This window comes from Bos grunniens, chromosome 25 (genome assembly GCF_055505025.1).
Source record: "Bos grunniens cultivar Pamir isolate PY7600 chromosome 25, Bosgru_T2T1.0, whole genome shotgun sequence".
NCBI lineage: Eukaryota > Metazoa > Chordata > Mammalia > Artiodactyla > Bovidae > Bos > Bos grunniens.
Window position 1 is genome coordinate 12,186,258 of NC_141189.1, and position 23,905 is coordinate 12,210,162.

Below are 23,905 nucleotides of genomic sequence, written 5' to 3' on the forward strand. Positions count from 1 at the left end.
ATGTTTTCTCTTCCCAAGGGAAACCTGCCACCTCCCTCCAGGCTTCTCATGTTGTTGAGCTCCTCTGGCTATTCAGGGAAGCAGATGAACCCAGAAGCTTTATTTGTGAACGCGTGTCCTCTGCTTTAATGATTCCTGGATGAAATGCAGGCTCTATACTTGCTGTCTGACCTTGCCACTGACCAAAAGGAAGGAGTCTTCACATTCCCTTCCAGAGGCATTATTTACTGTTAAAAGAAGAAAAATGATGAAACTGTAGTAACAGGAAAGACAGGCTATACTTCTTTAGATTGAATAGAGAATTTTCAAGAGGAATATTTGCTATGAAACTTGATGCATTTTTGCCTCTGAAAGAAATTGACAGACCCTTCCTGTTACCTGAATGTTTGCTTAGTCAGAAGTTTTTATTTGTATTTTTTCTTTCAGTTAAATGACTTTGCTCAGAGAAAGCATCCCCATCATTTTGGCTGTTGATGAGATTATCTTTGTACTCTATTTTGGGGGGTTATATTTTAGGGAGGCAGTGAACTTTGGCTGCATCTGAAATTTCAGTATTACAGTACACTGTTTTAATACATCATGACTAGACTTTGAGGAAAGAAGTATGTACTTCCTAACACATCTAAACTTGCCTGAAGCTGTTGGCCATCATTTTGGTTCTACATCTGTACATATCACTTCTGTTGGGAATTTATTGGGTTAGTAACGAGGTTTCCAGGGGCATCCTAAAATGCCTCCCTTTTGTAATCCTTCTTTCTTTGCTTTGTTTGTTGAAAACACTGACTGTAGAATTAAGCTGAGACCCTAGAGAATGGAATCATGATATGGCAAGATGGAAAATTATGATGGTTTTTGTCATAATATTTATGATTGCATTTATATAAGCATATTGAAAAATTCTTCATTTTTCTAGTTTAATTGACATTAGTACACTTTGGGCTGTGTTTCTCCACATTGTTATTTTCTGTGTAGGTTTGTTTCTGCTGTGTTTTTGTGACAATGAAATTACTTGTTCTTTACCCATAGTCAAAGTATAGGATTTTTATTTAAGAAATTCATTTCCCATTTTAGACATATTTGCATTGTTAACTATTAAAGCTGTTATGACTGAAATATTACCTTTGTGCATAGGGTCAGGACAGTGTGTCATTGTGATGTGGGGGTTAGTTTTTTCCTCACTAGATTACTTTCCTTTGAGCAGCCCATTACCTATTGTTTGTTGTTATGAATTTTGGTTAATTAAAAGTGTACTCTACCTCCATAACCTTTCCTTTGACCTTAAATGTCCTGCCATAGAAACCTGAAGCTCAGAGGTAAGGAGTGAAAGAAAACTAACGTTAAAAGCTGGAAAATATTTTAAGAAATGATCTTCATATAAAAGAAAAGGAGGACATTACATTAGTTGCTTTATTTGAATAACTACCTTACTATTCCTGTAGCAACAAAACCAGGAGGGAGTGCATTCATATGCCACGGCATGCGTGTAATGTAAAGCTAAATAGTCTAAGACTCCATAGCTAACTGGAGGATATCCTGTTTATATTAGAATAGGGGGAATAAGAGAAACAGAAAAATCTCAGTCTTGTGCAGCCTGCTTATTGATGCTCTAGATTTCTGTGATTCTCAACAGAAATTCTGTTCTTTTGTTCCTTCACAATGATTTATTTTTTAAACTCACAGTTTTTTTCCAGAATTCAAAATGAGTTTAGTTTCATTTGGAGAGATGAAAGACTTTAGTGTAAACCCAGGGACAGAGATGCTTAAAACCAAATTACAACGATTCTTTTTTGTATTCTTCCTAAAAGCCATTCTTTTAAAGGGTTATTAATTTTGAATTTCCTCCAGTATTTTAAAAAGGCAAAAAAAGAAATAATTCATTTTCAAATACTGACCACATGAACTGATATAAACTTTTAATTATTGGATAGATAAAAAACATTACAGAGTATTTTTGATGGCCAGCCATTTCATTGTTTTATATTTAGGAAAATTATTGAATCAGTCTTAAGTAGTGAGCAAGAAAAACTAAGAAATTCCAGTATATATCACCAAAAACATGGGCACAGAAAAACATTTCTTTATGATAATTAGGATTTTGACCCCTTTTCAAAATTAAACATATATGTATAGTAACACAAACCCCCTTTTCATAATTAAACATACATGTGTAGTAAACACAAACATCTTTTTAGCTACCACTGCGTGCACATGCCCACTTCTGTTTTTCCATTTAAATTATTATTTTTTTAATTGGAGAAAAATTGCTTTCCAGTGTTGTGTTGGTTTCTGCTGTACAACAACGCAAATCAGTCATAATTATACATATATCCCCTCCCTCTTGAGCCTCCCTCCCTTCTCCTGTCCCACCCTTCTAGGTCATCACAGAGCAGCAGGCTTGGTTCCCCTGTGTTATATAAGCAGCTTCTCACCAGCTATCTGTTATTTACATGAAAGTATATATACATCGATGCTACTGTTTGTCTAAATTATTTTTGAGTAATCTGTTTCTTAAATTTGGTCAATACTGGGCTATCATTCCTTCTGAAATATTGCTTGCTTGAATTAAGTTCATCATACTCCTTGCCTCTTTCTCCTTCTATACATTCTCTTAGAATATTTCCTATTTTCATATATTTTGCTATGTTTAATAACTGATTATTCCAAAACCTATTTTACTAGTCTAATCTCTTTCTTCAGAGGCATATATTTCATTGACCAGTTAGACATCTGCCTTCAAGTTCAACAGAAACCTCAGATGAAGCATCTCTAAAATGCGAAAATGCAGTTAATTTCCACTTCCACAACCAAACGTTGTCTTCTTCCCATTTACTACCATATCTTGCTGGTCTTCTGTGTTCAAGGGCCCATCTTAGATCTGTTTTAGATCTCCCAGCTGGCCTATTAGAGGAGTCTCCTAGTTTATCTCCAAGATGCTCATGATGCCTTCTAGTGCACTAAAACATGTCTAGAGTGATCTTGTTAAAAGGTCAGTCTGTGTCCCTTAACCCCTTTCTTGTTAATGACTGTCCTCTCCCATTGAAGAATCCTCACTTGATGTCCTTCAGCAATGCTAGCATTGGCCTGTATATACATAATATATTTTATTGTAATAATTTACTCCAGAGTCTATGTCCTCTATACCATAAGACCCTAGAGTACTGAACTATGTTGTCAATTTCTTTGTATCTGTTAATTCCAACACATAACAGGTGCTCATTTATTCCCTAAATGTATTAAGAAAAGCTGTGACTTTTCTGGGGAGTCTAGCAAACATGAGTTTGATTTCTGCATCTACCATTTATTAGTAGTATATGATCTTGGGCAACATATAGAAACTTGATAAAAAGTATTTTTTCATTTATTCAATTGGGAGAAGTATCACCTAATATACTTTTTAAAAAGTAAACTTTTTGAGGTAATACTAGATTCATATGTAGTTGTAGAAAATAATACAGAGTGATACCATCTGCCTTTTAAGTAGTTTCTCCAATGATAACACTTTATGAAACTGTTGTACAATGTCACAACCAGAATATTAATGATAATATACTCAAGGTATTGAACAATTCCATCACCAAGAGGATTGTTCCTCTTGGTCTTTTCATAGGCACAGCACTTGGCCTGCCCCCATACCCCTAGTCATTAACTCCTAGCAACCAATATTTTTTTCTCCAATTTTTAAGTTTTGATATTTCATGAATATTATGTAAATGGAATCATATACTATGTAACGTTTGGGGGATTATCTTTTTTCACTCGACGTGATTCTCTGGACATTCCTTCAAGTTGTTCTGTGTTGTTCCTTCTGTTTCTGAGTAGTAGTACTCCAAGGAATGGACACACCACTGCTCATTTAATCATTTTCCTATTGAGGGATGTCTGCGCTGCTCCCAGGTTTTTTTCTAATACAAATAGAACGGCTGTGAACATTTGTCTACATAACTTCTGTGTATGTTTTGGTGTGTAGACGTCAGTTTTCTGTAGGATAAATGCTAAGAAATGCAATTCTTGAGTAGTACGTTTAATTTTTAAGAGGCTACCAGAACTGGCTTTCACTGTTTCTCTATCATTATACATTCTCTTCAGTGCAGTAGTGTGAGTTGCCTGTTTTCTCTGCATCTTCAACAGCATTTGGTGGTTTACTGGCTTTTATTTTAGCCATCCTATTGGTGTGTAATTATCTCTCACTGTGGTTTTAATTTTCATTTTCCTAATAATTAATCATGTCAAATGTCCTTTTGTTTACTTCTTGGTCATCTGAGTATCTTCTTTTGTTAAATGTATCTTCCTCATTAAATATCCTTTGCCTATTTTTTAACTAGATTTCTGAGTTTTACTGCTGAGTTTTTAAAGTTCTTAATGTATTCTAGATGCTAATCCATTATTGGATATGAGGTTTAAAATCTTTTTTTCTAATTCTTAAAGTCTTCTACAGAACAAAAAAATTTTAATTTTGGTACAGTCCAATTTATGGATTTTTTTTTTTCTCATTGTATGGCTTCCTCTTTGTGTTAAATCTTAAGAATTTTTTTTGCTTTTTGATATGTTGTATTATTTTCATTTTAATTCAGTTTAATGTATTTTCCCCACCTTGAGACTTCTTATTTGATACATGAATTGTTTAGTGGTGTGTGGTTTCGTTTCCAAATGTCTGGACATTTTTCTGTTGGCCTTTGTTATCCTTTCCTAGTTTGATTCCAGTGTGATCTGAGAACACACTTTGTAGGGTTTGAATTCTTGTACATTTACTGAGGTTTGTTTACTGACCCATGGTGTGGATCTGTTTCAGTATGGTTTACTTGGGCACTTGAAAAGAATGTGTATTCTGTTTTGAGTAGAATGTTCTGCCGTGTCAGGTAGACCTTGTGATTAATGTTGAGTTCATTTCTGTATGTGATTTTCTGTTTAGTTGTTCTGTCAGTTGTTGAGAAAGGGGTGGTTGAGGGCTTTGATTATAATTGTGGTTCGACTTCTTCCTTTCAGTTCTGTCAGTTTTTGCTTCATATATTTTCAGGTCTACTTAGGATTATTATTTTTCCTCAGTATGAAAAGTGAAAGTGAACTCGCTCAGTTATGTCCGACTCTTTCCGACCCCATGGACTTGTAGCCTATCAGGCTCCTCCGTCCATGGGATTTTCCAGGCAAGAGTGCTGGAGTGGATTGCCATTCCCTTCTCCAGGGGATCTTCCTGACGCAGGAATCAAACCCAGGTCTCCCGCATTGCAGGCAGATGCTTTACCGTCGGAGCCACATCATGTGGCTTCCGTCTCTGTCCCTGGCAATTCTATGTGCTTTAACGTCTATTTTATCTGATATTAATATATCACTATTGTTTCCTTTTTGGCAAATGTTTTTATGATAGATCCTTTCATATTTTTACTTTCTGTGTTGTATATACTTAAGTTTGATATTTAAAGAAACTCTAGATAGCATATAGTTGGATCATGTTTTTTAATGCACTCTACTAATCTGTCATTTAATTGGGATATTTCAAGTTTCGTTTCCTTGTAATTATTAATGTATAAGGCATAAGTGTGCCAATTTTTTGTATAATGTTTTTGTTTTTTTCCCTTCCTTTTTCTGTCAATTACATCCTGGAATTTTCTCAGATTTCATTTTGATTTATCTATAATGTTGTTAAATATTTATCTTTGTACAGCTTTTTAGTGGTTGCTTTTAGTGGTGGTTCTAGATACTGCAGCATGTATACATCACAGTCCACTGTGGTCAGGTTTTTGTCAGCTTGAGTGAACTGTCAAAATATACAGTTCTGTTGAAACTGTTGAAAATATACTCTCCCATTTATATTATAATTATCTTAAATAGTTCCTCTAACATGCATTTAGAACCATCTCAAGACAGTTGTAATATTTGCTTTAACCATCAGTCATGATTTGGGAAACTCAAGAGGAAAAAAGTATATTTCTTTTGCTCTTTCCGTTGTTCTTTTTCCCCTTTCTGGTAGTTAAAATTACTTTATCATTTCCTGTTTTTTTTTTTTTTTTTTTTTTTAAGAAGAGAACTTCCTTTATACCTAAAGATAGGTACAGCAACACATTTTCTTAGTTTTCTTTAATTTGAGAATGTCTTTAGTATGCACTTCTTCCTCAGGAATATTGTTACTTGCTATCCAGTTCTGGCTTGACATTCTTTTCAGCCATCAAATGTATCTTTAATCCTTTTCCTGGCCTATAGAGTTTCTTATGAGAAATTCACTGTCCTTCTTTCCCCTGTAAGTCATGTGTTGTTTCTGGCTATTTCCAGAATTTTTCTGTGTCTTTAGTTTTCAAACCTTTTATTGTGATGGGTCTTGGTGTGGTATAGCTTCGGGCTTATTCTGCTACTTGAATCTGTAGTTTTGTGTCTTTTGCCAAACTGTGCAAGTTTTACCATGTACTTTTTATTTTTTTAGCCCTTTCTCCTTCCATCCTCGGATGCTGTGAACTGAATTCTTAGAACTTTTGTTTCAATCCCACAGCTCCCTGATACTCTGTGTTTGTTTGTTTTTTTCTTTTTTCCCCTTTAGTCTATATTTTCTCTTTTGTTTAGACTTAGTAATTTCAATTTTTTTATCTTGAGATTCTCTAATTCTTTCCTGTCTTACCTATACCTGATATTGAGCTCATCCATCAAAGTTTTTGGGGTTTTTTAATAAAAAATATTTTATGATGGTAAAAAGCATGTTATATGAAATTTACCATCTTCACCATTGTGTAAGTGTGCAGTTCAGTAGTGTTGAGTATATTTACATTGTTGTTTCTTATCTTACAAACCTGAAATTCCACCCCCCACCTTCATTGCTATTCTCTCAAGATCTAGATCCATAAAAAACACTGTCTTTACAATATTTTTCTTTTGCCATGAAGTTTTGACAGTGCATTTTGGTAACAAGATTAGAATTATTAATATTGGCTTCAGTGAAAAATAGTTAAGTACTTTAGCCAGAAACACCATAATGTAGGAAACAATAGATTTTCTTCTTGAAATATTCAGTTACAATTGAGGTATTGAATTAGGAGGAGAGAATGAGATATTTTTTTTTTCCTTTAGTGAGAAGTGTTCCTCTTAACAGCCGCTCTGAACAATAAGTATTGTTTGACCATATTTGCCAGCCTTGCTCATAACCTTATACAATATCTGTCTAATAAGCTTAAAGTATGTACTCTCAGTCTTTAACTTCAGTTAATTTGAAATTTATTTACACAGTATGTTTGGAAATTTATGTAATCATGATGACTGTACCTTATTAATATTTTATAGACTTTTATCTCAGTAAACTTTTGTTAGAGTGAAGCAATGAATTTGTGTCACAAAACCATTTGGAGACTTGAGAAGACACATAGGCTATGGAGTATTCTCACTTGAAAGACCTTAGAATTTGAACCAGACAGAACCTGTCTCCTCTGCCCTTGTTTGTTGTTTGCTAGAGGAAAACCTGTTGTTTGACATGAGAAGAACTTGATGTTTACACCAGGTTACACTGTAAATTTTTTTCCATCGTTAGAATGGACTGAGTTTAATGGAAAGACTATTCATAGATGCTTATGGATGAGCAACTGCTCAGAACTTCCAAGGGCTTCCTTTCCAGTGGAAGGATTTCAATTATAGTTGTTTTCTTTGAATAAGTATAAGGAGGTAAGTAGAACCCATTTCAAATGTTAAATTTGAAGACTATGTTATTTCTGGTATGCTTTGGAAATAAAAGATGCAGCTAATCTAAATCAAAAGCCTCATTCCAGATTATTTGATGAGTAGGAGGAGGACTATAGCTAGCAGTTGAGCCACTTGGAATTGAAGTGTAGGTGGTACATCAAGTGTGACTTTCATTAGGCAGTTTTGCCCTTGAGTGGCACCTAGTGCAAGTAAGCTTCCTCTTCAGCAGGCGCCGACAGCTCCCTGTTGACAGACTTCATGCTTTATTGTTGCATCAGAAGACGGATTGAAGAAGGATATGGACTCATATTGGCTTTATTTTTCAGATGATATTTTTGTTTTGTTTTTGCATTGTTTTAGAGTATTTGGAGTAGCCATGTGTATAGAGCGGTTGTTTACTGTATGCTTTTTGCATGAATAAATGAAAGTGAATTTATGAATTTGGCTTCCTAAATCAGAGGGTTTTGCTACACACAATGAAACTAAGTTTCTCTCCAGCTCCTTCTTCCCCAAGGTAACCCCCCCACCCCAATTTTTTAAATTTACTGACTCCTCTGCTTTTCTAGAATGTGATTATATATACTTGGAGTAGTTGAAGGATGTCATAATATTATAGAAAGTGTAGGATAGATCAGTTTTACATAGGGAGGACTGAAGAGCTTCCCTGAAATTATGAAAGTGATGTTTCAACCTCTGAAACTGATGGATCTTACCCGTGAATCTTTGTGAGGAAGGGTATTTAAATCCCATTCATTTTACTTGTTAGGCCAAAGTAAATCAGCTTACACATTTTGTTCTTTGGTAGAATACCTATTCCTGAGATCATCAGTCCCATAGTGCAGTTACAAAACAGAAACTGCTAAAGCTTGAAACCATTAAAAGAAAAAAAGTGTATAGTTTAACACATTATTTTATGGTAAGACAATACTTCCTCTAACCAATCTTTTTATGTAGATCCTTGTTTGCATTGGCTGCACATTGGAACCACTGGGGGAGCTTTGAAAAAAAAACATTGAAGTCCAGGTATCAACCCTAGAGATTCTAATTAAATTGATCTGAAGTACAGCCTTGGCAGTGAGTTTTTAAAAAGATCCTCAGGAGTTTAAAATGTTCAGTGAGAGCTGTTTGAGAATGGTTCCACTGATTCACGTTCCAATTCTTCTTCCTTGAATAAACCACATCCATAATGCATTGACCACAATTGTCTATGAGGGTTTCCTAAAACTGTTGAAATAACTTAGACATATGTGAGTAATCTTGAGTGCAAACTCCTTTTTGGTTCCTTCTCCTAGTCTTTAGGATTGTCTCACATTTAATTCCAGAACAGTTTTTTTTTTTTTTCTTTTTTTAAGGAGCCCCCCCTTTACTGTGTTCAGCTTAATTTTTAAAATATTTAGTTATTTATTAATATTTATTTACTTTTGGCTGTGCTGGGTCTTCGTCACTGTGCAAGCTTTTCTCTAGCTGCAGCGAGTGGGGACTACTCACTAGTTGTGGTACACAGGCTTCTCATTGCAATGGCTTCTCTAGTCATGGAGCACAGGCTCTAGGCACATGGGTTTCAGTAGTTGCAGGGCATGGCCTCGGTGGTTGTGGTTCCCTGGCTCTAGAGCACAAGCTCAACAGTTGTGGTGCATGGGCTTGGCTGCTGTGCAGCCTGTGAGATCCTCCTGGACCAGGGATTGAACCCATGTCTCCTGCACTGGCAGGCGGAATCTTTACCACTGGGCAACCAGGGAAGTCCCCAGCTTAGTTTTTATGGAAGTAATATCTCACTTTCCTTTTACCCTCACTGTTTTACATGATATGTAGTTAAATACTGTTAGTTAAATACTGGCTATAACTATTGGAAACAGGTATAGAAACAAACTGTTTACTCTTAGTGTATAATGTATTGGTGCCTCCTAAAGCGGCATTCATTGGCTATGAATCATTCAATATGTTTCACAAAGGAAATAAGGACCATCAGTTGATTTGGCTTGTCAATTGAATAGAAGTCACTTAAAAGATTTTTAATAAAAGATAAAAGATATATGGTTGGCCTGATATTAGGTCAATTAATATTCACCTAAAATCAGGTGATATGTATTTCATTTTTATTCTGTAAGTAAGTATGGATTTTCTTCCTTATTTCGTATTTAATTTTTTACTCAAGACTTTGGGTTAATTAACATCCGATGTTAGTACTTAATGCACATAGATATGATCAATATAATCGCTTTTATCTCATGAGTGAGTACTGTTTATTGCCTGTGGTTTTTATATTCCATTACAGCCATCTAAATGATACTCATCATGGTCTTTATTACCCATCATCAGTGCTTGAGAGTTGTGAAGTCAGTCTGGTCTTTGAGTGTCACAAGTCTTGAAATACTTCAAATTTGTGTATAAATCGTGGAAAAACTTAAAGAGTAAAATGCAAGCATTAATAAATGGCATCTCCTTCTAACAAGATACACTGGGAGTCATTAGAGCATGAGTGGGCCCCTGATAGGCTGTGTGAGGTTAGTCAGAGCCATCACGATACGCGTCCTCCTGTTCTTCGCATTTGAAATGTGCACATAGTGAGTTGTTTATTCTGCATTGTTTATGGTAGTAGCATTTGCACTTACCGTCTTTTTCTTTGATTTATAAAGCTAATCCTGAGTTTCTATTTTTGCTTAGCTATTTGTTCACATTAATCTGGTATGTATCTGTTTGTGTTGTTTTGTTCTAAGATCGGGTGTTCCTTGAGGACAAGAAATCTAGTCTTCCTGGAGTATATGTATTTGTGGCATAGAACAAAGTTTTAGGAATATATTGCCTGAATTTAATTTATTGAATTGGTCTATGAATGTTTGGCCTATCTCTGTGCAGGGAAGAATACCAGACTTCATGAGAACTGGTCCCAAGAACATTTTTATTTGCTTTCTTTCCTGGGCAGGAAATAAATGGTGTATAAGCAGCTAAGAGCAAGTAACCTTGGTCTGTGCTTTTTCCTTCTGACTGCTCTGTTAGATTATCTTTCAGGAAAGCTGAGTAAGCTTAGCACAGTGAATACTAAAGGGAGTGCATGGCTCCCCTCTCATGGGACTTAAGTAGTGTTTAACACCACCATGAAATACTCAGCTGTGGCTTTCTCTAGCGTAGAATTTGTCTAAGAAAGATTACAAGAACAAGGAAGGCTTTGTGTGCTATGTTTTTGGGTGTTTTTTTTTTTTCCTTTTCTTTTCCTTTCTCTTCCCTCTTTTGCTCCAGGGCATCCGTAAAAACATGGAGTATTTTCTTTGGGCCTCTGGAGTGTGCATGTTATTTATGTGTGAGCCTGAGAGAAGAATAAAAGACAGAAGCAAGGCCATGCTTACCAGTGGGAGTCATCACCCACAGGTAAAATGAAGAAAAATTACATGAATGAGTTTGTTTCTCTTCAGCCTCTTTTACCATTCAGGGAACCAAACAAGCTGTCAGAGAGAAAGCATGGGTCTTGGCATGTGATAACCCAGCAGCCTGGCCATTTACTTAACCAGTGGAAGACTCAGTTTTGCCCTGTCCTTGACAAGATGAAAGCCTTCAGAGAGAATTAGATGGGGTATAATTTGGGCACATACTCAGATTCTTTCTTGGTATAATGTTCAAGGACTTTATCATATAGTGACTGTCATCCAACAAGAAACAAGGGAAGACTTTACTGTTTAGTGACAAGGAAAGACTGTTTGAATTTTGGAACTGCAAAGCAATGTAGTCCAAACCCTGCAGTCTGCAGAAGAGCAGTAAGCCTGGAATCCTGCTTAGTGGCCGGAAGTGTAGACTGTAGTTAGAAACCAATGGTGTAACTGGACTTGAACCTTTTCTTTCATTCATTACTAACTTTCCTTTCCTTTTGTTAGGAAAAAGCCATTATAATCCTAACATTGGCATAAGTTTTAGTTTTTGCTTGTGCCTTTCCCTGTGTGCCCTTATTTACTTCTGTAATTATTTCTACATGCTTTTATATTGTCCTTTTTGCACTTACCCACATCTCATTCTTTCTGATGTTTCTATGTAGTATTTGTCACAGTTCCTTTGGGTTTTCATTATAACTTGCCAATTTATTCCCTTGTTGAGAACTTACATGGAGTCAGTTTTTTTTGGCATGAAGGAAAAATCCATAGAAAATTATGTAGTGGATGTAGCTTTACATTCTCATTTTCAAATTGTTGAAGTTCCTGAGAGTGACTTCATTACAGTGATAGGAAGCATGCTATAGCCCTCTAGAATCTGAAGGAGTGTGCCCTGCACTGCATGTATGCAAAGATTGTATAAATGTGCATGAAAAAAAAAAGCCTTCACTTTGTATGTCAAAGAGCTAATGAGTCTTATTGTAGGATTTTGTGTTTTCTGTCAAATGGCCACTTCTATTAAGGAAGATAAAAGCATTTACATGAGTATTGCCAACATCCGCTGGATCATCAAAAAAGCAAGAGAGTTCCAGAAAAACATCTATTTCTGCTTTATTGACTATGCCAAAGCCTTTGACTGTGTGGATCACAATAAACTGTGGAAAATTCTGAAAGAGATGGGAATACCAGACCATCTGACCTGCCTCTTGAGAAACCTATATGCAGGTTAGGAAGCAATAGTTAGAACTGGACATGGAACAACAGACTGGTTCCAAATAGGAAAAGGAGTATATCAAGGCTGTATATTGTCACCCTGCTTATTTAACTTCTATGCAGAGTACATCATGAGAAACGCTGGGCTGGAAGAAGCACAAGCTAGAATCAAGATTGCCGGGAGAAATATCAATAAGCTCAGATATGCAGACGACATCACCCTTATGGCAGAAAGTGAAGAGGAACTCAAAAGCCTCTTGATGAAAGTGAAAGAGGAGAGTGAAAACGTTGGCTTAAAGCTCAACATTCAGAAAACGAAGATCATGGCATCTGGTCCCATCACTTCATGGGAAATAGATGGGGAAACAGTGGAAACAGTGTCAGACTTTATTTTTTGGGCTCCAGAATCACTGCAGATGGTGAAATTTCATGACTGCAGCCATGAAATTAAAAGACACTTACTCTTTGGAAGAAAAGTTACAACCAACCTAGATAGCATCTTAAAAAGCAGAGACATTACTTTGCCAACAAAGGTCTGTCTAGTCAAGGCTATGGTTTTTCCAGTGGTCATGTACAGATGTGAGAGTTGGACTGTGAAGAAAGCTGAGCACCAAAGAGTTGATGCTTTGGAACTGTGGTGTTGGAGAAGACTCTTGAGAGTCCCTTGGACTGCAAGGAGATTCAACCAGTCCATCCTAAAGGAGATCAGTCCTGGGATTTCTTTGGAAGGACTGATGCTGAAACTGAAACTCCAGTACTTTGGCCACCTCATGCGAAGAATTGACTCATTGGAAAAGACCCTGATGCTGGGAGGGATTGGGGGCAGAAGGAGAAGGGGATGACAGAGGATGAGATGGCTGGGTGGTATCACCGACTCGATGCCCATGAGTTTGAGTGAACTCCGGAAGTTGGTGATGGACAGGAAGGCCTGGCGTGGTGCAATTCATGGGGTCGCAAAGAGTCGGACTTGACTGAACGACCGAACTGAACTAAACTGAGCTTGTTAGCTTTATTAATATTTGGCAAAGTCAATATGTTATGGAAATAAATATATAGTTTGGGAGGAAGTAACAAAATTATACATATAGGTGATACATTTATACATTGTTTAAAGGAATTATTGAAGAAATATATGCACCAAAGGTTTCTGTCTGTATGAAATGTATATTCAAAGACAGTGTTTCTTCCTCCAGGGTTCTGGGAATACAACAAAGAACAGATGTATGTAACTATAAAATACTGTGATGCATCAAGCAGTGTACTTTCATTATGGAGTTTATGTGTTGACTCTGATTTGAACTATCATGCTTTTTATCATGTGGGAACTTTTGAAAACAATTATATGGTTAAAAATCTAAGGATTTTGACCTAATGTTGATTCATATTGTGTTAATCAGATTTTTTTCTTTTCAAAGAAGTGTTTTTCAAAAAGGGAAGCTTTATGTTTATTAATTCAAGTTCTAAAGTGTTTATGGAAACTTTGATAGCTTCTTCAGTGTTTCATTCTAGCAAAAGATTTCCTGATAGTGGAGTTTTTAGGATCATGAACATGTGTGGCGTTTTTAGGATCATGAACATGTGTGGAGTTTTTTTTTTCCTTTTCAGTTATGTTGTTTTAAAAAAATTGTTTCACCTTGTTGATCTTTTTATACAAGTTAAGATAGACCCTTTACCCTGGTGCCTTGCAGGTGATCTGTGGAAGTCTTTTCCCCTTCCTGGGGTAGTTTTTCTGAAATTGCTGTAAGTAGTAGTTGACCCCTTTCCATTCTTCTTCAGACCGAACAACACTTTCTCGAAACCCAGCCACCCCACTGCTCTAACACTCTTTCTGATTTTCTCCTGTTCTTATTGTTCAATCACTTGGTCATGTCCGACTCTCTGCAACCCCATGGACCATGGCATACCAGCTTTCTCTCCTCCTCTGTCTCCTGGAGTTTGCTCAAATTCATGTCCATTGAGTCGGTGATGCTGTCTAACCATGTCATCCTCTGCCACCCCTTTCCCTTTTGCCTTCAGTCTTTACCAGCATCAGGGTCTTTTCCAGTGAGTCAGTTTTTTGCATCAGGTGGCCAAAGTATTGGGGCTTCAACTTAATCAACAGTCCTCTGAATGAATATTCAGGACTCATTTCCTTTAGGATTGACTGGTTTGATCTTGCAGACCAAGGGACTTTCAGGTGTCTTCTCCAGCACCATAATTTGAAAGCATCAGTTCTTCGGTGCTCAGCCTATAGTTGTCTGTAGGCCTTGGCAGATGAATGATCTGGGAGCCATGGTTGGGAGGGGCTGGGCTGCCTGTGTCACATGTCAGCATTGTGAGATCATTACTGCACCAAAATCTGAAGATGATTATGGACACTAGGTAGTGACATCAAATTTTGGGAAAGATTTTACTGGCATTTTTCTTAAGAGGAAAAACTAATGACATACTAAAAGTTAAGCTATTTCTCATTCAGCCATATGTCTGAAGCCATTGAGCAGGTTCCCAAGTACATTTTTTTTCAGCTTTACTGAGGTATCATTGATAAGTAAAATCATATATACTTAAAAGTGTACAGTGTGATGATTTGATATATGTTCGCAATCTCCTCACACAATTATGTGTGTGTGTATGAGAGATGGGAAGCTTGATATGCTTAATATCCACTCTTAGCAAATTTCATATGTACAGTAGTGCTGCGAACTGCAGTCACTCTGCTGTACTTTAGATCCTCAAAACTTCCTTATCATATAACAAAGATTGAACCCTTTGACCAACATTTCCTCCAGCCCCCAGCCCTTGGCAGCCACCATTGTACTTTCTTTTTCTTCAAATTTGACTTTTAAAAAAATTTCACATGTACATGATAGCATGCAATGTTTGTCTTTCTCTAGCTTATTTCACATAGCATAATGCCCTTCACATTCATCCATTTTGTTGCAAATGACAGGATTTTCTCCTTTTTTAGGGTTGGAAAATATTTCTTCCTTGAGCCATTGCTTGTGAGTAGTATGTTGCTTATTTCCACGTGTGTGTGAATTCTCCAGGTTTCTAATGTCAATTTTTTCCTATTTTCTATTATGGTCAGCCAGGATACTTGATACGATTTTAATCTTCATAATCTTGTTAAGACCAGTGTTGTTCCCTATAATAAAATTTGTTCTTTAGAAAGTTCCATGTGCTCATGGAATGTGTATTCTGTGCTGTTGGATGGAATGTTTTATATATATCTGGTAGGCTCCTTTGGTCTAAAGTCCAATATTTCCATATTTTCTTTCAGGATAAATTTTCTCTTATTAAAAGTAGGACATTTAACTCTCCCACTATTATGTTGCTATATTTTTACTGCCTTCAGATCTGTTAATATTTGTTTAATATATTTATTTATTCCCATGTTGGGTGCATATATATTTATAAGAGTTATGTCTTTCTGATAAATTGTACCCTATATTATTATATAATAACCTTCTTCATTTCAGTTCAGTTCAGTCCAGTCACTCAGTTGTGTCCGACTCTTTGCGACCCCATGAATTGCAGCACGCCATGCCTCCCTGTCCATCACCAACTCCCGGAGTTCACTCAGACTCATGTCCATCAAGTCGGTGATGCCATCCAGCCATCTCATCCTCTGTCGTCCCCTTCTCCTCCTGCCCCCAATCCCTCCCAGCATCAGAGTCTTTTCCAATGAGTCAGCTCTTCGCATGAGGTGGCCAAAGTACTGGAGTTTCAGCTTTAGCATCATTCCTTCCAAAGAAATCCCAGGGCTGATCTCCTTCAGAATGGACTGGTTAATCCTTCTTAATCTTGTCACAGTTTTACATTTAAAGTCTATTTTGTCTGATGTTAAGTATAGCTATGGCTGGCTGCTTTCTTTTTGTTGCCATTTGCATGGGATATCTTTTCTTATACCCTTACTTTTAGCTTATGTGTGTTCTTAAAACCAAAGTGAGTTTCTTCCTGGCAGCATGTAGTCGTGCCTTGTTTTTTATTTACTTATCTGCTTATGTGGTTTTGATTGGGAAATTTAAACAGTTTTAGTTTTAAAGTAATTATAAGGTAAAGATTTGCTCTTACCATCTTGTTAATTGTTTTCTGACAGTTTGGTAGTTCCATTGTTTCTTCTCTTACTGTTTTCCTTTGTCATTTCATAGTTTTCTATAGTGGTATGCTTTGATTCCTTTTTTTTTGTCTTTTGTGTATCTCCTTTAGGTTTTTGCTTTGGGGTTACCATGCATACATGCTAGGTCGCCTCAGTTGTGTCCAACTTTGTGCAACCCTGTGAACTGCAGCCTGTCAGGCTCCTCTATCCATGGGATTCTCCAGGCAAGAATATTGGAGTGGGTTGCCATACCCTCCTCCAAGCGATCTTCCTGACCCAGGGATCAATCCCGGGCCTCTTACATCTACCTGCATTGGTAGGCGTAGGATTAGGATTCTTTACCACTGTCACCACTTGGGAAGCCCACATTACAGTCTGTTTAAAGCTGGTGGCAACTTTGATTGCATACAGAATTTTTACCCATTTATTCTTCCCCTGGGTGCCTGTGTCTCTCAAAAGATTTGGGAAGTTTTCAGCCATGATTTCTTTAAATAAACTTTCTACCCCTTTCCCTATCTGTCTGTTCCTTTGGGGACTGCCATAATGAGAATAGTGTTCATTTTGGGGTATCCCATGACCCTTTTAGGATTTCTTTACTCTTTTTCATTCCCTTTTCTCCTCTGGGCAGTTTGAAATGACTTGTCTTTGAGTTCAGATTTTTCTGTTGATCAGGTCTGCTTTTAATGCTCTCTATTGTGGTTTTCATTTCCTTCATCGAATTTTTCAGCTCCAGAAGTCCATTTTGGCTCTTTTTTTTTTTTTTTTAAATTTCTGTATTTCTGTTGAACTTCTCATTTTTTCCATGTTTTCCCCCCCTGATTTCATTTAGGTGTCTATCTGTATTACCTTAAATCATTGCGCTTCCTTAAAATAATTATTTTTTAATTCTTCTCTGCAAATTCACAATCTCCATTTCAGGGATGTCACTTACTGGGATATTATGGTGTTCGTTTGGTAGTTATGTTTCCTTGATTTTGTTTTGTGTGTGTATGTGTGTGTGTTTTGTGTTTGAAGCAAGCAAAAGTGTGTTGTTGATCTTTGTACATTTGATGGTGCAATTGCCTCTTCCAGTTCTTATGGATTGGTTTGGTAGGGAAGTGTCTTCACCTGTGAGAGTATGTTTGGGCACTTGCTGAGTGGGGATGTGTGGTGGTTCTGACTCTGGGGAAAGCCCAGTGGTGTAATTCTTTTGAAGCTCTGTCAGCTGAGGCAAGCATTGGGGAAGACATTAGTGGTCTTCATTGGCCAAGGCTGTGGGTACCTGTGGTATCAGTGAGTTCTTTTGGGGTGTTCAGTGGTGGGGTGTCCTGAGGAGCTCCTCTCCTCTCTCTTTCTTCCAGGGCATACCAGCCCTCTCTGTGCCAGGTTCAGCTTGCAGGTGCTTCTGTGGCAGACCTGGTGCTAGTTTCTAATGAAGAAGCCATGGTGCCAGCTTCTGCAACACATACATTTTCTGAACCATTGCACCTCCAGGGTCTGGGGAACTGCTAGCACAGAGCGGTGGTGGCTCTGGTGCCCGAGATGTGGATACACGTGGCCTGGCTGTGGAGCTTGGGTTTGAAGTGTGGTTCCATGCGAAGCCCCTGAAACTCTACGGTTGGAGGCGTGTGTGGTAGTAGTGGAGGCACCTTCACGTGAGCCTGGGGAAGTGTAACTGTAGCTCCTTCTGGGAGGTGAACAGCGTTGCCTCCCTCTCTGGGGATCTGCTGCTGTGGTGGAGGCTGTTGAAGTCTTCAGCATTAAAGGCTGCCAGTAATTTTTGCAGAGCTGGCCACTGGGGACCATGGTGACACCTTTTGTGTGCGTGATACTCATGGCTCTCGCTTTTCTTTTTTGTTCCCAGCTGTCTCTTGATATCTCAGCCAAGCGCATCTCCCCAGCTATCCTTTCTGTGCAGTTTCTCTTTGTTTTTTGCTCCTCTGTGTTCCTAATTGGATTCTTGGGCTCTCTAAAGACTACTTTTGTTCATGAATAGCTGTGTAATTTGGGTGGGGGGAGGTGTAGGGTGACCAAGGCTAGTATCTCTTACTCCACTATTTTGCTGATGTGACTCCCCCAGATACATTCGGAGCATGTGCAGTGTGCTGTTTCCCTCTTGTTCAGTCTTGTCTGTGTCCTTGAATAGAGGTGAAGACCAGATCTAGTAGCTGTTTCCTTCGTTTCTTACACTGCCTACACAAGGCTGTGATTGTGTACTTCTGCCTCTTATTAGTCCTGGAAATATAATTAAAGGCGTAAACAAGGGGGTTGAGGCATATGATTCACTGATTTTCATTGTGGTGATGGTTTTATCGTTCTGCACATGTTGGCCAATATGGTAAACCTTTTAGAAACATCCGTTACAGTTCAGCATTGTCCTGTCCAGAATCCTCTAGGACTCCTCATTTCAGTCAGAATACAATCTCAGCACTTGGTCATGACTTCTGAAGTCATGAGTGACCCCTGCCCACTTTCATGGCCCCTATCCCACTAGACCTTGAGTCTGTCATCAGCCATCTGTAGTTCCTTAGCCTGTTCACATGGCCCAGGTTTCTCTGCCGCGTATTCTCACGTGGTGGCTTTTATCTTCCCCCTTAGATCTCAGTTCAGACCTTAACTCTTCAGTGTCATCTTCTTGGATCACCTGTCCTTGTTTGCCCCTTTGCTTGTTTTTCATTATGTGATTTTCCCTTTGAATTCCTTAATATTACTTACAACCATCTGAAACAATTCTCTTTGAAAATGCATTTACTTTAGGGCTTTTTATTTCTTATTGAAGGTTGCAATTCAGTGATAGCAGGACCTTTAGGATGTTATTCACTGTTAACATCCTCAGCACAGAGTATGTTTCCTGGCTACAGTGAGTGCAGTAAATCAGCATTTGTTAGATGAATGTGTAAATGGACCAAACAAGCCCCTTTTGTATGACAGGTATTATGTTAGCAATGAAAAAATTAAATTAGATTTGCTTCCTGCAAATAATGTTTTCCATAACCTGGAATTGTTAGTTGCAATTCTGTGTGGAAATCCACAGTCAAGCTTATTTGGAAAAAAATAATCCCAATGCCTTCTTCCTTCCCACCACTGTGGCTGTTCATGGCAATAAAGCCAGTTTTCAGGTCAGAACTTTATCGGTTTTGGACAAAGGCCATTGCAAACTTTCCAGTATTTCTAAGGGTCTCCAGACCGTCCTCCTTGACTAGGACTGTGCTTCTTTCTTGAAGAACTAAGTTTTCTGTAAGGCACAGTAAATATTCATTTATATTAACATTATTATTTTGTATGTGTTCTGAAAAATTATCCACATTGGCTGTGAGGACTCAGTTATTAGTGGAATAAGTCATATTCCTTTCAATTCTTAGTGTAAATTTTCTGGTGCACCGCCATGCTTGAGATTCTGATTTAAATGTGGGAAACAAATTAACACGTTATTAACTAGAGACATATTAACGCCATAGGTGTTAGATTCTGCAAAAATCCCCTGGTCAGTAGTGGGCTTCCCTGGTGGCCAGGTGGTAAAGAACCCACCTGCTGATGAGGAAGACTCGGGTTCAGTCCTTGGGTTGGGAAGATCACCTGGAGAAGGAAATGGCAACCCACTCCAGTATTCTTGTCTGAGAAATCCCATGGACAGAAGAGTTTAACAGGCTACAGTCCATGGGCTTGTGAAAGAGTCTGACACAATGACTAAACGAGATAATGTGGTAATTATTTGATTAATTTTGTGTTACCTCTGACTCAAATACTGGTAACCCTTTCCCAGTCTTAAAAACAAAATATTCTTTTGGATATAATGACTTATATCTTAGAGTTGTAGTGGCAGTAGGTTTGACAGTCAGAATTGGGTGTATAATGTCTGGAGAGAAGTTTTGCAGAGGCGGCTTTTGGACTATGTGCCTGTGGTCTCAGAGACAATACTGAGATGAAAAGACTTGAGGATTTTAAGTCTATAAAATTTTAAAGCCATTCCTTATCCCACCATTATATCCCTCAGATGGATTAAACATTTTACAGCTATTTATAAAAGAGTAATTTGACACTGTAATTCAGTTCACAGGACAATCGTAGAACATTGGATCTGTAACTGTGTTAAACTAGATAAAATGAACAGGTGCTAGGAGGGCTATTCTAGATTAAAGGAGGCTACAGAGACATGACAATCAGGAAAGCAGAGTGTGAGCTTTGAGCAGATCCTTGGTTGAGGAAAATGCTATAAAGGTCACTTGGGGGCAACTAGGAAAATTTAGAAATTGGACTGTATTAGATGGTAGTACTGGATAAATATTAAACTCTTGAGAATGTTAATGATACTGTAGTAATAGAGGAGAATGTCCTGGATCTCCAATTCAGAAGATGTCCTGGATGTCCTGAAATAAAGGGATAAAGTATCAAAGTTTGAAGCTGTTTTCAGGTGTTTCAACAACATTGTGTGTATGTGTGGGTGTAGATGGCATAGAGTGGGGAGAGAAGGAAAGGGGAGATGGGAAGGGAAGGAAGGAGGCAAAGGGTGGGCACAACTAACAAAATGTTAATTAGTGATATTGTGACAGTTCAGTTCAGTTGCTCTGCTAAGTCGCTTCAGTCGTGTCTGACGCTGTGCGACCCCATAGACGGCAGCCCGCCAGGCTCCCCCGTCCCTGGGATTCTCCAGGCAAGAACACTGGAGTGGGTTGCCATTTCCTTCTCCAATGCATGAAAGTGAAAAGTGAAAGTGAAGTCGCACAGTCGTGTACGACTCTTCGAGACCCCATGGACTATAGCCTACCAGGCTCCTCCGTCCATGGGATTTTCCAGGCAAGAGTACTGGAGTGGGGTGCCATTGCCTTCTCCGTTCAGTCGCTCAGTCGTGTCCAACTGTTTGCAGCCCCATGGAGTGCAGGACGCTAGGCTTCCCTGTCCATCACCACCTCCTGGAGCTTGTTCAGATTCATGTCCATCCAATCGGTGATGCCATCCAAGCATCTCATCCTCTGTTGTTCCCTTCTCCTCCTGCCTTCAATCTTTCCCAGCATCAGGATCTTTTCTAATGAGTCAGTTCTTTGCATCGGGTGGCCAAAGTATTGGAGTTTCAGCTTCAACGTCAGTCCTTCCAATGAATATTCAGGACTGATTTCCTTTAGGATTGACTGGTTGGATCTTCTTGCAGTCCAAGGGACTCTCAAGAGTCTTCTCCAACACCACAGTTCAAAAGCATCAATTCTTTGGTGCTCAGCTTACTTTATAGTCCAACTCTCACATCCATACATGAGTACTGGAAAAACCATGGCTCTGACTAGACGGACCTTTGTTGGTAAAGTAATGTCTCTGCTTTTTAATATGCTGTCTAGATTAATCATAGTATTTCTTCCAAGGAGCAAGTGTTCATGGCTGCAGTCACCATCTGCTGTGATTTTGGAGCCCCCCAAAATAAAGTCAGACACTGTTTCCATTATTTCCCCATTTATTTGCCATGAAGTGATGGGACCGGATGCCATGATCTTAGTTTTCTGATTGTTGAGTTTTAAGCCAACTTTTTCACTCTCCTCTTTCAGTTTCATCAAGAGGCTCTTGAGTTCTTCTTCACTTTCTGCTGTAAGGGTGGTGTCATCTGTGTATCTGAGGTTATCCATACTTCTCCTGGCAATCGTGATTCCAGCTTGTGTTTCATCCGGTCCAGCATTTCTCATGATGTACACTGCATATAAGTTAAATAAGCAGGATGACAATATACAGTCTTGATGTACTCGTTTCCCAATTTGGGACCAGTCTGTTGTTCCATGTCCAGTTTAATACTGCAATTGGTGAATCTGAGCAAAGAATATATGGGCATTTGTTGTACTCTTTTTTTAACTTCTCTCTGGATTTAAATATTTTCACAATAGAGATTGAGGGAAAATAAAGAATATAATAAAGAGAAACTAAGTATGGGAATATTTTCACAGTGAAAATTGGAGGTAAGTATAATAAAGAGAAGATAAGTATGGAAAAGCAATGATTAAAATGATTTTTCATCATTTCCAAAACTCTGTGAAAGGCTGCTTGCTCTCTTGTTTCTGTCTGTATTTAAATACTGAGTTTGACGATGAAGTAGTTTTTAGTTGGTACACATAGATTCTATTACTAGAATATGCTCATTAAATGGCTCTATGTAGATAAATAATATTCTTTAGTATGTAAGAAATGAAGATTAGGAATGTGCAGTAGAAGGAAAAGGTGCATAATTCCAGGTATCTACTGGGTTTCCTGTCAATAGAAGCATTTTGTTTTCAACTTGTTGTATATGTTTGCCCAGGGAGAGGGTAAGTGTGTTTACCAGTTTTGTTGTTACCCTCAGTGGAGAATTTTGAGTATTTTTTAGAAAATATTTAGTTCATTTTCATCTGTGCCAGATGATACCTCATTTCAAACTTGGAAGATAAAAATAGTTACTGTTTTTCAAACCATAAACACTTCTAGGGGTTGGCGAAAGGAGGAAGCAAAGAGGGGGCATGAACATGAGTGATTCTCTGAGTGTCCCTTTGAGAATGCATCTGCCAGCTTTGCTAAAGCTGCCTTCACATTGTTGCTGGTTTCAGGGATGTGCTAAGTGGCTGTTGAAAGGTTGCTGTCTCTAGTGACATAAAGAATGATGTTTGCCTCTTTATAGGGTCTTTATTCCTGCAGAAGACTAGAAGTCTGACTTGTTTAACAATCTTCTCTTTGTGACCCGTATTCTTCCCCGAGCCAATTAGAAAATCTGAAAAGATGAGTTTAGAATTCTCCTGACCCAGCTTTCTTTGTGAGCAGAGGAAACTGTGTTTTTCAGGGCAGTGTGTGACTTAGCCAAGGTGGCCAGTGCTAGTTTTTTCCGGCTTCTATTGTGCATCATGGCATCATTCAAACAAGATAAAAAACTTCTCAGATCCTTTGTACATAGATCCTGAAAGAACGGATAACATTTAATGTCATATATCATAATTATAGACTTCCCTGGTGGCTCAGATGGTAAAGTGTCTGTCTACAATGCGGGAGATCCAGGTTCGGGTCATAATTATACATCGTACATGGAGTTTTTTGTGGTGCATGCTTCTCTTTAACTTGTGAACTGTAGGACAGGATTTTTGCCTGTTTTGTATACTGCCATTTCCTGATACCTACAGTACTGGCTGGGACGTGACAGGCACCCACTAACTACTGAATGAATGAATGATTGAACCAGAAGGCTAAGAATAGATTAATAGCTGCCCATGTCACAGGATTTCAGGGAAATAATGGATTGGCTAGAGGATCTCACCCCTGTGTAACTAGCTCGTGGTTTAAAGTGAGCAATTAGACACTGGTTTCCTATTTAATTTCCAGTACTCCTCGGAAAAAGTAACACTAAGCTTGGACATGTTGTTGTAGTTTGTTGTTCAGTTGCTCAGTTTGTGTCTGACTCTTTGCGACCCTGTGGACTACAGCACTTTAGGCTTCCTTGTCCTTCACTGTCTCCAGGAGTTTGCTCAAACTCATGTTCATTGAGTTGGTGATGTCATCCAACCATTTCATCCTCTGTGGTCCCCTTCTCCTCCCGCCTTCAATCTTTCCCAGCATCAGAGTTTTTTCTAATGAGTCAGCTCTTTGAATCAAGTGGCCAAAGTATTGGAGCTCCAGCTTCATGCTCATC

The 23,905-nt window shown here is 38.2% G+C and overlaps 1 protein-coding gene and 1 pseudogene across 16 annotated transcripts in view; both read left to right on the plus strand.

The window, feature by feature from the left end:
* Window positions 1–23,905, plus strand: part of AUTS2 (activator of transcription and developmental regulator AUTS2) — a 1,218,095-nt gene that overhangs the window by 370,671 nt on the left and 823,519 nt on the right. The gene's annotated exons all lie outside the window — the stretch shown is intronic.
* LOC147345027 (large ribosomal subunit protein eL38 pseudogene) overlaps window positions 1–23,905 on the plus strand; it is a 54,027-nt pseudogene continuing 30,122 nt past the window's right edge. Inside the window, exon 1 of the transcript XR_015154491.1 lies at window positions 1–23,905. This exon is cut by the window's right edge and continues 30,122 nt beyond it. The product of XR_015154491.1 is annotated as a large ribosomal subunit protein eL38 pseudogene (transcript).